This window comes from Pogonomyrmex barbatus, unplaced genomic scaffold (assembly GCF_055798465.1).
Source record: "Pogonomyrmex barbatus isolate J1 unplaced genomic scaffold, ASM5579846v1 scaffold1, whole genome shotgun sequence".
Lineage (NCBI taxonomy): Eukaryota > Metazoa > Arthropoda > Insecta > Hymenoptera > Formicidae > Pogonomyrmex > Pogonomyrmex barbatus.
This window is the reverse complement of record NW_028297098.1, coordinates 2,550,206-2,563,637: the sequence shown is the minus strand read 5'-3', so window position 1 is coordinate 2,563,637 and position 13,432 is coordinate 2,550,206. Positions and strand designations below refer to the sequence as shown.

The 13,432-nt window shown below is 33.0% G+C and overlaps 1 protein-coding gene and 1 long non-coding RNA gene across 5 annotated transcripts in view; one reads left to right on the top strand and one right to left on the bottom strand.

Annotated features, from left to right (window-relative positions):
- Positions 1-12,030, top strand: part of LOC148937952 (uncharacterized) — a 36,247-nt gene extending 24,217 nt beyond the window's left edge. The window contains exon 3 of the long non-coding RNA XR_016141394.1: positions 704-12,030. This is a non-coding gene — a long non-coding RNA (uncharacterized LOC148937952). The remainder of the gene's footprint in view (positions 1-703) is intronic.
- The window catches only part of LOC105425085 (nucleolysin TIAR), a 397,755-nt gene that overhangs the window by 310,470 nt on the left and 73,853 nt on the right, over positions 1-13,432 (bottom strand). The gene's annotated exons all lie outside the window — the stretch shown is intronic.

The following is a 13,432-nucleotide window of genomic DNA, read 5'->3' as shown; positions in this document are numbered from 1 at the left end:
GTTCTAACGATGACGCGAATGTAAAAAGGTCACGTCAAACTGTTGACGTTTGAAAGGGATGTGAAATATGGGTTTCAAAGAAACCGCCAGGCGCGCGCGTGAGCGCGCGGGCGTATCGGGCCGTTTATTTTAATAAACTTTGCCTTCTTCCTTTTTCCACGACAGAGAAGTCTCGGTATAACAGAAGTTCCGGCCGAACCCGAGTCCATCATATACTTCATGTTTGTCGGAAATCTGTCGGAAAGATAAACAGGAGCAAAAACCTGACACTAATATTCGTGCTTGCGCCGTAATTGGATATTGCCTGGCTGAACTAGAATTTTAATTTCGCTAACTCGTGCCGGATCGATACTGCTGTTCTCCCCTTCGGTCCAGCGAACTGCGGAATCCCCGAGCGAATTATTGTTCGTACTGCGCAAACTTCGGAACGTTTAATCCAAATTCACGCGAGAAAAGTTTCGAGAAAAATGAGGCGACTAGAAGAATATTCTCCCGTCGTACTCACTCTATTTTCACTCTCGTCCCTCTTTCCCGTTTACCTTTTATTTTCGCGTTTTGGTATCATTTTGTTTCCCATTCATTCACCATGAGATCCTCTTTTCTGTCCTCTACTTTTCTCAATTTTTTGCTCTTACGCCGTTCTCGGTCCACGAAGTAAACGCCATGCGCGCGCGCGAAAGCTGAAATATGCTGACTTTTACAGACTGATGCAAGGACAGACGAGAAAATGAAGGACGTGGAGGGACTAGACCACAAAGGCTGTGGTCGGCTCGATTTTACCGGCAGACGTGTCCTCGGCAATTATCGAACTTTTAAAGTCCGAAAGGGCCTCGTTACTCGTTACCTAGCATCAGACATGTCCATTGTAAAATTGTCAGTGCTTAGTCTCGTTACTTGTACACGCAAATAAAATTACAATTTCGATTACGTGTTTGATTTCTTTACATTTGTTAAACAATCGAGTAATGAGATTAAATCGGAGATAGACTTTTCCGGGTTGAAGAAAACGTTTAGAATTATTTAATGAAAAAAGAATTGATTAATAACGTGAACGTTATAACTCGAGAGTTTACAAATTGCTTCTTTCTAGATAAGTTATATATAATCTGTAAAGTGATACGTTATACGTGAACTTTAAAAAGAAGATGTTTGTTATACAAATAATTTATTGTAAATTATATTTATAAACAATTTTAATTTTTAATTAATTTTATTTTCTTTATCTCTAAAAGATACGTGAATTAGATTAGATTAGATTAGACATTTTCCCTTTGAGAATCCAAATAGAATTCTCATCATAGACCTGTCGTTCTAATGTGTCTTACGTACCGTTACTAATTCGCCTGCCTTGGCGAATCTAAGCGCGAAATTCCACGCTTGAGTAGGTAGACAGAAATATATACATGTGCGACGGAATGCACGTCCCTAGTTTGCAAACTAATCGGCAATTCTCTCTTCCGAGTGTTATATGCATGGGCGTTGGTTGAAGCGGCATGGACGGTTGGCCCCGGGCGAGATGCATGCATATTTGGCAGCCGGGGCAGACTTGTACTCCGATATATACCTTGTACCAGTAACGGTTCGGTAACGGCCCTGATATGCAAATATATTCATTACATACTTCGGTCATATCCCCTTTAACCTCCAGCTCCTCCACGATGGCCAAAAACCTCGGCGGGAAAGGCGCAATCGTGTTGGTCGAAAGCAAAAAGACCGACCAGCATGTATTCTACGACTGTCTTATATTCTAACGACACCGCGCCAAATGAGCGTAAGAAATTGACTTTTTGCATAATTTCAACGGAACGATGAATATAGAAACGAATTTTTATCAGTAGCTCGTAATCAATAATAGATACGTATTCTTTAAATACACCGATAACTGATAACAAAAAAACAGAGAAAATCTCTTATTAATCTCTTATTAATATTATCAAACTCGTGATTAATATTGTTAAACTTAAAGTGATAATAATTATTTATTAAACTCGCATGAATATGGACAAGCAAGTTACAAATTGCCTTTACACTTTAGAATCTAGTCGTGATACACGCACCAAGCCGAACACGTGTTCACGAGTAGCGTGGAAATGGTGTGTGAGCGGCTGGCAAACTTTGGCGCGAAAGCCGCATATATACCAACATGAGCGTGTGTTTGCATTTGTATCGTAGCAGAATTTCCTCAAGTTTCTCATTTCTATTGAGAGCTATATATATTGTATTTGTTGATTTATTTATTTAATAATTATGTTACTTTAAAATCCGTAAGTTTATCAGTTTTAGCGATTGAAAATGATAGGCTTTATAATAAGTATTTTGATGTATGACTATGCATATATAAATAAAGAATGAGAAAAAATTTTATAATAAATAGAGAATACGTGTTGTACCGCTTTATTTACGTATGCAAATATATTTCTGTTTAAAAATGTAATATTTTTAAATAACGCATCTTAATTTTCGTTCTCTAAAACAATTCGGTATATTTCTGCAACACATTAAACATGATATGCACCATTTGATTTTCAGATTCTGACTTAGATGAAACGCATACGTATTGTGCATACATTCACGTTCGTTGATTTTCCTACGCATTTGTTTACGTTAGTTGAAATAAACGACACAAGAATCGAAATACATTTGAGAATAGTTTCTCTTCAATAGACATAGCAGCATTGGGAACAGAGAAGTGACGGAGACGTTCAAATTTTGAACAAAAATTGAGGCGAGGAAATGGAAACATAGTTTGAAAGAATCAAAGAGAATTGAGAATCTTCTTTCTCTCTAGCAATGTTCTGCACCGCGTAGCTTGAAATCTTCTTGTTTTCTCGTTTTTACTATTTCTTTATCGGACTATCCGTCCCGTCTTACGATGTTGTGCGCGAATACACGTCATGCCGAAAGAAAGTGGATCTTGTGCGAGAAAATCTGTAAACCGATGCTTAAAATAGTTCGTGCCAAAATTCGGAAGGAAGCAACCCGTACGAATGTTTCACTTTAGAACTTTACACTTGGATATCTCGAATATTACGTTAATGCGTAGAAAAGAAACAAAAAGCATAATATATTTTTATCAAATTGTGTTTTGCACTTGTTTAATATAAATTTCGAAGAAAAAATACATAATATTCTAAAAGAAATTATATAAAATGTTACATGTAATTTCCGCAATGATATATTTATATTAATATTTATTTTTAATTAATTTTTTATTGAAGTAGCTACAAATTGAATATATACTTACTTGTATTAATAATTTTGTGTAGTATAAGTTTCTATTAGTTTCTATTAGTTTTAGTCTAGTATTTTTTAGTGATGAGTAATGATAATTTTAGATTTCAGATATGCCATAACGAACAACATTCCGTGCACATCTTTTAATTACATAATCGGAAAACGAATACTTTATCATGCCGTTGAAATATTCCGACTTTACGTTAGCGATGAGGAAGTTCTGGATGAAACTTTTTCACTTCGCGAGATAGTTCCTGCCGAGTTAATAACAATATTTCCGAGTAAAGTTTTCTATTTACAGAAACTGTGAGAAATTTAGAAAGCTCTTGGTATATAAATGTAAGGATACGGAATACAAAACTCTAATAAAGTATAAAATTATTTCTTAATCTGATCCTTCTTTTTATAAAGAAGGAGAAGAGTTTTAAAAAATGATTAAAATGTATATATTTTGTATAATAATTTATTTACTAATAACATTTACTAATAACATTTTCAATATACTTTTCTTTATTTAAATTAAATGTTTAGTTCATTGTATTTTTGTATATGTATTTTTAGACTCCAAAGAAACTTCTTAGATTCTTTTGCAAATTGAACACGTTTCAATCAATTGTTCGTATTGTGCTAACAATTTGAATCTTATTTATCGCTGCAAAATCTCGTCGATTATACACCCGTAGTCTTATCTATATCCCAGCTGCGCTTCGTCCCGGCCTCGACCACCAAGAGAGAAGTCGCTGTGTGCAGAAGGGAATCTTGCCCAAGCTGCTGTCAGCCCCGAGGGAGTTTCGACTAATTTCCCGTAGGTCCAAGTCGAAATAGACCGTTAACACCCCCGTGGAAGTGTAGAACGCAAATGTAAGGCAAGGGAAGGTAAGCGCTAAGGGCGAGAATGGAGGAAGATGGAGAAACCGAAACGAAACGATGCATAAGATAGCTACGGGGTGAGAGAAAGGGACGAAACAAATGGATGAGTAGGAGAGTGATGTAAAATAAGAGGAAGAGTAGAGCCAGAATTTCAGTAACGAGACATGGCAAAGAGAAATTCTCAAGATGAAGGTGGATAAAAGTGTGGAAGGACCGAGTGTTTCCAGTCAAACTGAAACTTGCCCCTTTGACTCCCGGATTGCGCGTTCCTTTCACCACCGCGTTCACCCTTCCCTTCAACTACCCGTAACGACCGGAAATTTGGAAACTTGACACTATGAAGCAGATTGGCATGGTTCTTGCGAGGTCACTTCGGAGTTTCTCCACCGGACATCACTTTACCCGCGAATGAAATTGTTCTACCGTGCAACCCTGTTGTTGCTCAACTACGCTTTCCTCATTATTCATTCTGTTTCTATCTCTTTTCCTTTATCTCATTTATTTCTTCATTACTGTCTTCTCTCTCTCTCTCTCTCTCTCTCTCTCTCTCTCTCTCTCTCTCTATTCCTCCGTCTCTCTCCCCATTTCTCTCTTTCTTCTTGCAACTTCGATTTTTTAAAAATAATATACGCTAACATATATGATGTATAAAAATATATGTAAAATTGTTATTGTTTCAATAATAGATGGAAAAAGGTAAAAAACGAAAAAACTAAAAAAAGAAAGAAAAGAAAAATGTCGTACATTCAAAAGAGGCAACGTTTTACAGCAGCACGATGAAATACAATACAATGGCACTCATTTCACCAGCGCGGCACCCTCGGCTTTTACACCCTTTCTTGTCCACCTGCGTAACTGGAAATTTTGCATAAATATACTATAACTATTGTTTCAGAGAGTCATTGGTGAGACCGCGTCTATTATTTATGATTGTGGGTTAATGAATTTCTCCTTTCAGACTCGATTTATTGGCTAATCAGCCTTGCCCGATGCCAACTTTTTCTCGCAAATAAGTTATAGCGGAACCGCCAATAAAAGAAAGTACGAGGGTTTGAGACTGTACAATGACTTTATGATAAGAACGCTATTGAATTTCAACTTATTCCATTATTGTTAGCTCTTCTTTTAATAAATTAAAAAGATGATAAAAAGCATAAAAGACCGAAACTTTGCCGAAACTTTAAATCATAAAATTACGTTAATTCTTTACAGTTCTTAATGTTAATTATATATCTTCAAAATGTGCGGAAGCAATCTAATAATTTACAGCTTTGGATATGTTATTTTTAAATGTGCAAAAAATTAAAGATTAAAAAGCAATTTGCACACGCGACACGTATAAACGATTATCGCAGATTTTATGAGCACGCGATTATTACATGTTATGATGCAAAATTACACATACACATAATTATCATTATTTCTGAAATACATGCAAATACCATCAAGCTATTTAAGTATCGCAATAACAAGCTTCGTTTTAGGCATTACAACGTAGTCAGAATTTTATTTGCGAAATATCAGGAAATGTTTTACGGCTATTAAACCGCGATCTTGAGAAATTGATCTTTCGTGACTCAACTGTTTTCACACTAATATCCTATGGAATATGATTTTGTATTTGTCCCGATTAATATATACATACATAACCAAGCATTGCACACTAAAGGAATGCCTTATGTTTTATAATAATCACTAAATATTTATCTTTTTATATAGATATTCATTTTTCCCTACTTAAGTTATATATCATTTTTACGCAATTTTGCCTTTGTTCTACTTTACTTTTGTTTTTATCCCTAGTCAAACTTAAGAGATATATTTAAGCTGTACATACAAGGTGTCTTAAATAAAAATCAAATATTTTTATCATTTACAAATTATTTAAAAAATTTGAAATAAATCTTTGAAGTTATATCAGTTATGTGTATGTGTGTGTATCAAGTTAATTTAAAAGTTAATCTAAAGTTTAATAAAAATATTATGAAGTTTATATTACTTAAAAATATTTGACAATTTAAAAAAGATGCATACGGAATTATTATATATTTACAAGTTCTAAAATTAATAATATGATAATAATATAATAGTTTGACAACAACCACAATATAATTTCAATAACCACATTAATTTTTGTACTCAAATGTCTATAAAATTTTCTTGTAAATTTAGTTACAAATTTAATTGCTATTTCGATGCCTCGAGAAAGATATTTTTGACACCCGTTATTTAATCTCTCATTTTAAGTAGTAAGCCGTGTACTTCCTCCTTGTGTCTATTGCGAGATACGGTCGAGAGATTTTTAGTCGCGGAATCTCCGGTGTCGTGATTTGTAGGTAACGGTTAACTCATTTTCCTTGCTCATTCTCTTTCGCCCGTAACAGATTGGCGCCGGAGAAATCCGTGCTGGTGTAAGTATTGTCCTCCGCCAATTCGTCCGGTTGCTTCCCACTGGTCTTGTCACGGACGCACCAGGGATTCCGACAACTTTCACCGTCTATTTTCGCCAATGCCCTTACCCTCCCGGATTTTAGGGTGGAAAAGGAAATCACGTTTGACGAGAAACAATTTCTGTTTGCGTCTGATAACTACGGTCTGTCATTTTATTAAGGCGTGGTGCCAGCGACGTTTTATAGCCTCATTCTATGTAGTGTGTAATGCGACACAGCATCCAATATCATAAAAAAATATTTCTACGATCAGTGATCATATTTTGAATGTGCCGAGCTGTCGATTACATCACTATATACGCAAGCGTCTATAAGACTGATTATGTTTGTGTTTGACGAGTTATTCTGAGAAAATAACTCAAAGACTCTTTTTCTGAACATCTAACATTGTAATCAACATGTTAAACATTTAGATCAATATATATTAATTTACATTTTTTTGCTATTTTAATCATAATTGTTTGTTGATTGATTGAAATTGTTTGTTTAAATATAGTACCATTAATTGTCCACGCTGACATAATATTTTATATTATATTTATTTAGAAGGAACCTTGCATTATTAATTAAGTACTAAATCATAAATAAATAATAAGTAAATAATAATTCAGTAAATGATTTTGATTAATTAATCACTTGGACAGTAAAACGTAAATTTAGATTATTTACTCCATCCATGGATTAAAGCTGTGTTTCCAAATGTCAAATGAGATTCGTAAAGATGAAAGGAACAATAATGCTGTTGAAATTGCCGTTAAAATTGCTAATTAATAAAGATCGCGTTAACTTGAAAGAGTGTGTTATGCGAGGCAGGCCTATGGAGCGAGTTGCTTTCTCTATTTTCAGCGTGTTAATTGTCAGCACTCACTGCTGGCACACGTGCGGCGAAACGCTTGGCTATTCATGCAAACAGTTTTCGAAAGTTTAATCGGTGCATCTCTCTCTCTCTCTCTCTCTCTTTCTCTCTCTCTCTCTCTCGTCGGACGGGCTGTACGGTCGTATGTTCGGAGTTCATGCGAACAACCGAGAGAAATAGAGAGAAAAAGAGAAAGAAGAAAGAGAGCGGAACAGTCGAAACAAAGAAAGGAGACAGAATTAGAGAATTATATGGATAGAGACAAACAAACGTAACGGAGAGAAAACAAGCTAGAGCGAGATGCAAAGGTCACGAAAGAAGGATCGGTGAATGGAAATGAAAAAGGGGAGAGAAAGACAGGAGCGAGAGAAAAGTTGTTATCTACCTCACAGGTGGTGATAAGGCCGCGATTTGTTTCCACGTGAGCTTGCTAGGCATAGATTAAAACTGTTTAAGCCCCGGCCATCCCGAGAGGCGCTGTTTCTCTACTCGAGTTTAATCTAACACTACCGTTCCCTCGTGGTATCTATCCTCCGTCTTTCCAAGTTCGTTCACCATCAAGGCACATACCAAACGATGCGATTTATATATACATTTACGTAATACAGATTATGTAGAAGTTGGGTGAAGAGTTTTATCGGAGTTCTATAAAAACGCGATCGTGTTGTTGGACAAACAACGCGTCAGTACAAAGATCAACGCGATATAATTTTGTCTCGTTAAGTCGGTTGAATCATCAGCCGAAGAATGAACAGTAACAATTATTTAAAAATAGTAATGTGTCGAGGTTTATTTAAATTGCTATCCTTAATATAATTCTATGACAGTTTTATCATATGTATAATATATTAATGCACCTGCATGCAATAAGTTTAGTCGATTCAAATGTATATATATATGTTACAGGCAATATGTAATCATATATGGAATAAAGTTAATTAACAAAGTTTAAAATATCCCGAGTAAAACAAATAATCTTTTAATAATATTACATTTTTTATGTATTTTAACATTTATTATATGTATTAACTTTTTTTAATTTTTATAACATTTAAACAAATTCTTTTCAATACATGTTGAAAATGTAAATAATGAATTTTCTTCTTCTTTCTTTTTAATTATTTACAAATAACAATTAATATATATTAATTTAATTACGAGATAATTGAATAAATATACATGTATATAATTCTCAAGCGTACACAGCGTTGGTCGACATATTGCTTGAGAAATAATGGCGTTGGAAGCGTCAAAGATGATGACGGAATAAAGGATGCCTTTCACCCTACGATAATTTTAGCCCTTAACCCGCCCCCGCACCCATTTCCTCAATTATGAGGGTTAGAATCGATGCGGTGATGCGCAAGGGATGTTTCCAATTATCGTTAACTGTCCGCATAGATGAGATATATAGCGTTATCGACACGCGCGTCTAGAATCTATAATATACTTAATTGAAGTAATTTTATGTAAGTAAATAAACTCTATTAAATAAAATAGTTCGCATTTTTCTTGTTAAAATAAAATAGTTTTATAAAAATTCATCTCGAAAATGAAAAAATTTATATACATAAAAATTTATTAGATATAAACACAACATTAATAATATAATTTTATTTTTTCACATTTCTATTTTTATATTTTTATAAGAATATATTGCATCATTTGGTTAATGTTAGAACAACGCGAACATGTCTAATTTGAATATTGACAATAATATCAAGCAGAAGATATCGTCGCCTATCGATAACGAGGGACCAATGAAGTGCGTTTTACGTACACTTCAACGGCAATAAATCAATCCTAGGCGATTCACTTCTCCCTCATTTATCCCTCCCCTGGCTTTCGCGATCAGACATGCGATGTAACAATTACTGTTCGCACCCAGCGTCATTCATAATATCTATCACCCTCAAACTTAAAGGGGAACAAATTCCAATGCTGTAATCGCTCTTCCATCCTGTGAATATGTCACAAAACTATGCATCACTTTTAATTCTATTCCATCGAGAATAATGTTCACACACAAAGATATATCATTCTTACTAGTTTTGCAAGAAGAACAAGTCACACGTTCATTTAAATATGTGCGACATAAAATTTATGTGTAAATAATTTGCAAGACAAAGTCTAAAATCGAGATATAAGACTAATTTCTAACATGTTCTTTAGACGTCTTTTAAACGTCTTTCACAAAGATGTCTTTAAGATGTTTAGACATTTTTAAGACGTCTTATGTCTCGATTTCGAACTTTGTATCTGGGTTGTTTGTAAAAGTATAAAATGTTTGGGGCATTAAGTATTTAGCTTACAATCAATCTGATGGCATATTTCGTAAAAAAAATTGAACTGGTGAGGTTTATGCACAGGCGGAAATAAGATCCTTGAATCTCGAAATTTCTGTTTTCCTAATTACACGGCGTTTCGCGGTTCTTATGAGCCTTAGTAGGTAGATAGGTGGATAGCCATAAATTCTAAGCAGCGTAGGCAACGACCATAACGAGAGAACCTGCTTCAGAGTTAGCAAGGAGAATAATGTGAGTAGGTACACAGGTAATGTAATGGGTAAACACATTTGTACTGATGTATCCATATATGCGAACGTGGACAAAGAGCTAAAATGCAACGTCGTAGATTCTGAAGGAAGTTTAACTATTAATTATGAAAGAGATTCAAGTAAACTTAGTAAAGATTGCAAATCTCAAAATCTCTTTTACCGGATAATTGTAAATATTTTGCATGTAAGATCAATAATCTGAATAATTATAAGAAACAAACAATGTCATTAATCGAGGAAATATTTTTATTAAAATAACACGTCATAATATTTTGAATGCAATTATTGTTTTAAAAATTGACTATTTAATATACAGGAACTACGTTTAAGTACAGCGTTTATGTTTGCAGTGGATTTTGATCGCTCCGAGAACGATTAATGATATCATATGAACTACTTAGCTTATTAGGCTTATAATTAAATTTATTATAATTATATTTAAATAATTAAAGACGCTGAATATTTAGATAAGTCATCTTGTAAATATAATTATACAAAAGTTATTTCATAATTATTAATTTATTAGCAACTAATTAATTAAAATTTATTTTTAATTACATTTAATAATAATAATTTATTTTATATTTTTTAATATTTTTTATATATATTTTTAATCCAATCCAAGTTTATTTAATTAATCTTAAATTAATTTAAATACAATTGCATTAAATACAATTGTAAAAAATGCTATTAGAGTTTATATAAAAATTAGTTTATCCAAAATATAAAAAATATAAAAAAAGACAAGCAGAAATGCAAGTAATAATCCTTTTATTATTTTTAAGATAACTTAAAATCAAAATTAATATATTTGATATGTTACAATAATATTATTTAAATGAAAACATATAAATCAGAAAAAAACTTTCCCTTTCATCACTATCTTAGTTTTAATTTTCCTTTTATTGATGCGTTTGTTCAGTCTCTTAAATATTTCGGTGAAGAAACAAAAACGCTAAAGTAAGTGAGCGAGAAATATTTAATGTAGTGTACGACGAACTGCGCCACAGGTGCATGACAAGAATGGGATCTTCTGAGTGAGCATTGACTGTTTATCTCTGATCATGCTGTAAAATTAATGCGACATTTACCGTAATGGTTTGAAACGGCCTAGAAAAAGAATAATACATATTGCCATCTGTGAAAGTTTTTTTCGATTGATTTCACATGCATGATCCATGACAACCAGTCATAACATAAAAATATTATATAACAACAGTATTTAGAATAACGATTTATTTTATAAAAAGTGAATCAGAAATGATGTAATTAACTTAAAGTATGTGAATCAGTAAAAATATTTCTAGAAATTTTTTTTATAATACTACAAAAAACTACAAAATTGAAACATTTGGTTATAAGTACTTGGGACAGTACCTTTATGTCAATTTATAGATAAATAATTCTCTACAAAATTTGACATTAACTTCCATTAAATAATTTATATTATATATATTTTATGATAAACGTCAATATTTGTTTTTAACATCGATTTAGCGAGTTTGCAACAAAAAAGCAAGAAGCGTTATGTGTAGACAAGTATTGTTCCGGATTTTCATGAATTTTTGCGATTACGCGACGTCACGTAAAACACATCCCATTTCGCGAAAATTGCGTTAGTTGGATTAATCTGGTCGCAGAGCGGATGCCTCTCTTTTATGACGTGGCGTCGCTCTAGGAAACGCCCGGAAAATCCCACGTGCGGCGTTCGTCGCATGCTGTATACAGTCGGGGACCCTTAATAAATCTCCACGCAGCTCCGTCCTCGTCCTGGTAGATTCCGGCAAATAATCTGGCTAAGTTTTAATTATTCCTATTTTCGCATCTGCCGACCGGTCGCGCCACGCCACGTCGTATCGCAGCGGAAGCACAGGCGCACATTCCAAGATTTAATTATGCAAATCGCGAGGCCACTAGACAAAACCAATATTTGCTCGAGTTCTTAGATGGGGACGAATCTCGCAAACGGTTGGAAACAGCTGAGGGGGTGCGGGTTAACAGAAATGACACAACGGCGAGTTAGGTAGAATTCCACGACTCATAATCAGGAAGACTCGTCTGCCGCCTGGGTAAACAGAAACGTATAATATTTTTCTCTTTCTCTCGTTCAAATTTTTTGCCACGATAAATACGTTTTCTTCGTGCAGGATAATAGGAAGCGCGCTAATTAAGGCTGTCCATCAACGTTTTGACTTTTCCTAGTTAACAGAATGGGGATTATAACTTAAGCTACGATATTGTATCTGGATTAATGCTTTATGAACATGTGCGTGTTGTAGAATGTTGTTATTATTTTTTGTTTTACTCTTCAATTTTTATCAAGGAGAGAGAGCAAAAAGGAGGGAGAGAGGGGAGAGAGAGAAGGAACGTATATTCCAAATTATATTAATTGTTTTATAAATCAGAGTTATTTGAATTATAATTAAATAATATAAAATATTTTCTCTTATACAAATATAATTTTATAAAAATTTGCAGTTTATCATGATTTTAACGAATGCGATAATGATTATATAGAAGTAAAATTATAGATAATAATTATAGAAAGAAATAATTTTAATAATATAAAAAGATTTTTTTTAATAATAGACATTATAAACGCGCGCTGTGCACGCGCTATTTATCTTTTTTAACACAGGAGCAAAAATTAATATAATACTATTATAATAGTACCATTATAATATTTTTAACTTCTTGATACACAATTGTCAAAATGATCCTCTGAGATCAATACAATGATAGTTATTCATGCAGCGAGAGAACCAATCAGCATCGCGGAAAAGCGGCAACAATAATTTCGAGAGATGCGAGTATCGATGTAATGCCTTTTTTTAGAAAGGATTACAGAATTTTAATAATTACAGAAAGAAATAATTTTAATAATATAAATTATATTTATAACATTTCCTTTTTTATTATTAAAATCATATTTATAACAAGATATTTAAAAAATAGAAAATAATTAAAATTTTACAGAATATATTATTTTTAATTTAATAATGAAATTTAGCATAATGTTGAAAAAAATATTAAAATAATTTATTTTAAAATAAATTTCCAATTGGATGCATCACAAATTACATCAACTGATATGCTCAACATTGTAACTTCCATTATGCATGGATTAAATGCAAATAGAAAGCCGCCTCTATATTTATCTGTTGCAGATCTCGTTCCGGTACTTACAAACTTTTGTAAAGTAATTTAACTTCCATAAAGGAATAATTTTATCCATTTGTTCAAAAGTTTATATAAGTACCTCGAGTAAAATAGATTTATTGCAGTAACATTGATAGATATTGTTAAAAAATTGTTTTTTAAATATATTTAAAATTTACTTAACATCGAAAAAAATTATCTGAACCAAAAAGTAAAGTATGAGTTACATTGTATTATTAGTCTATAATTATTTGGATTATGTAAATACGAGAGATACTTAAAATAGATACATATTCACTTCATTCA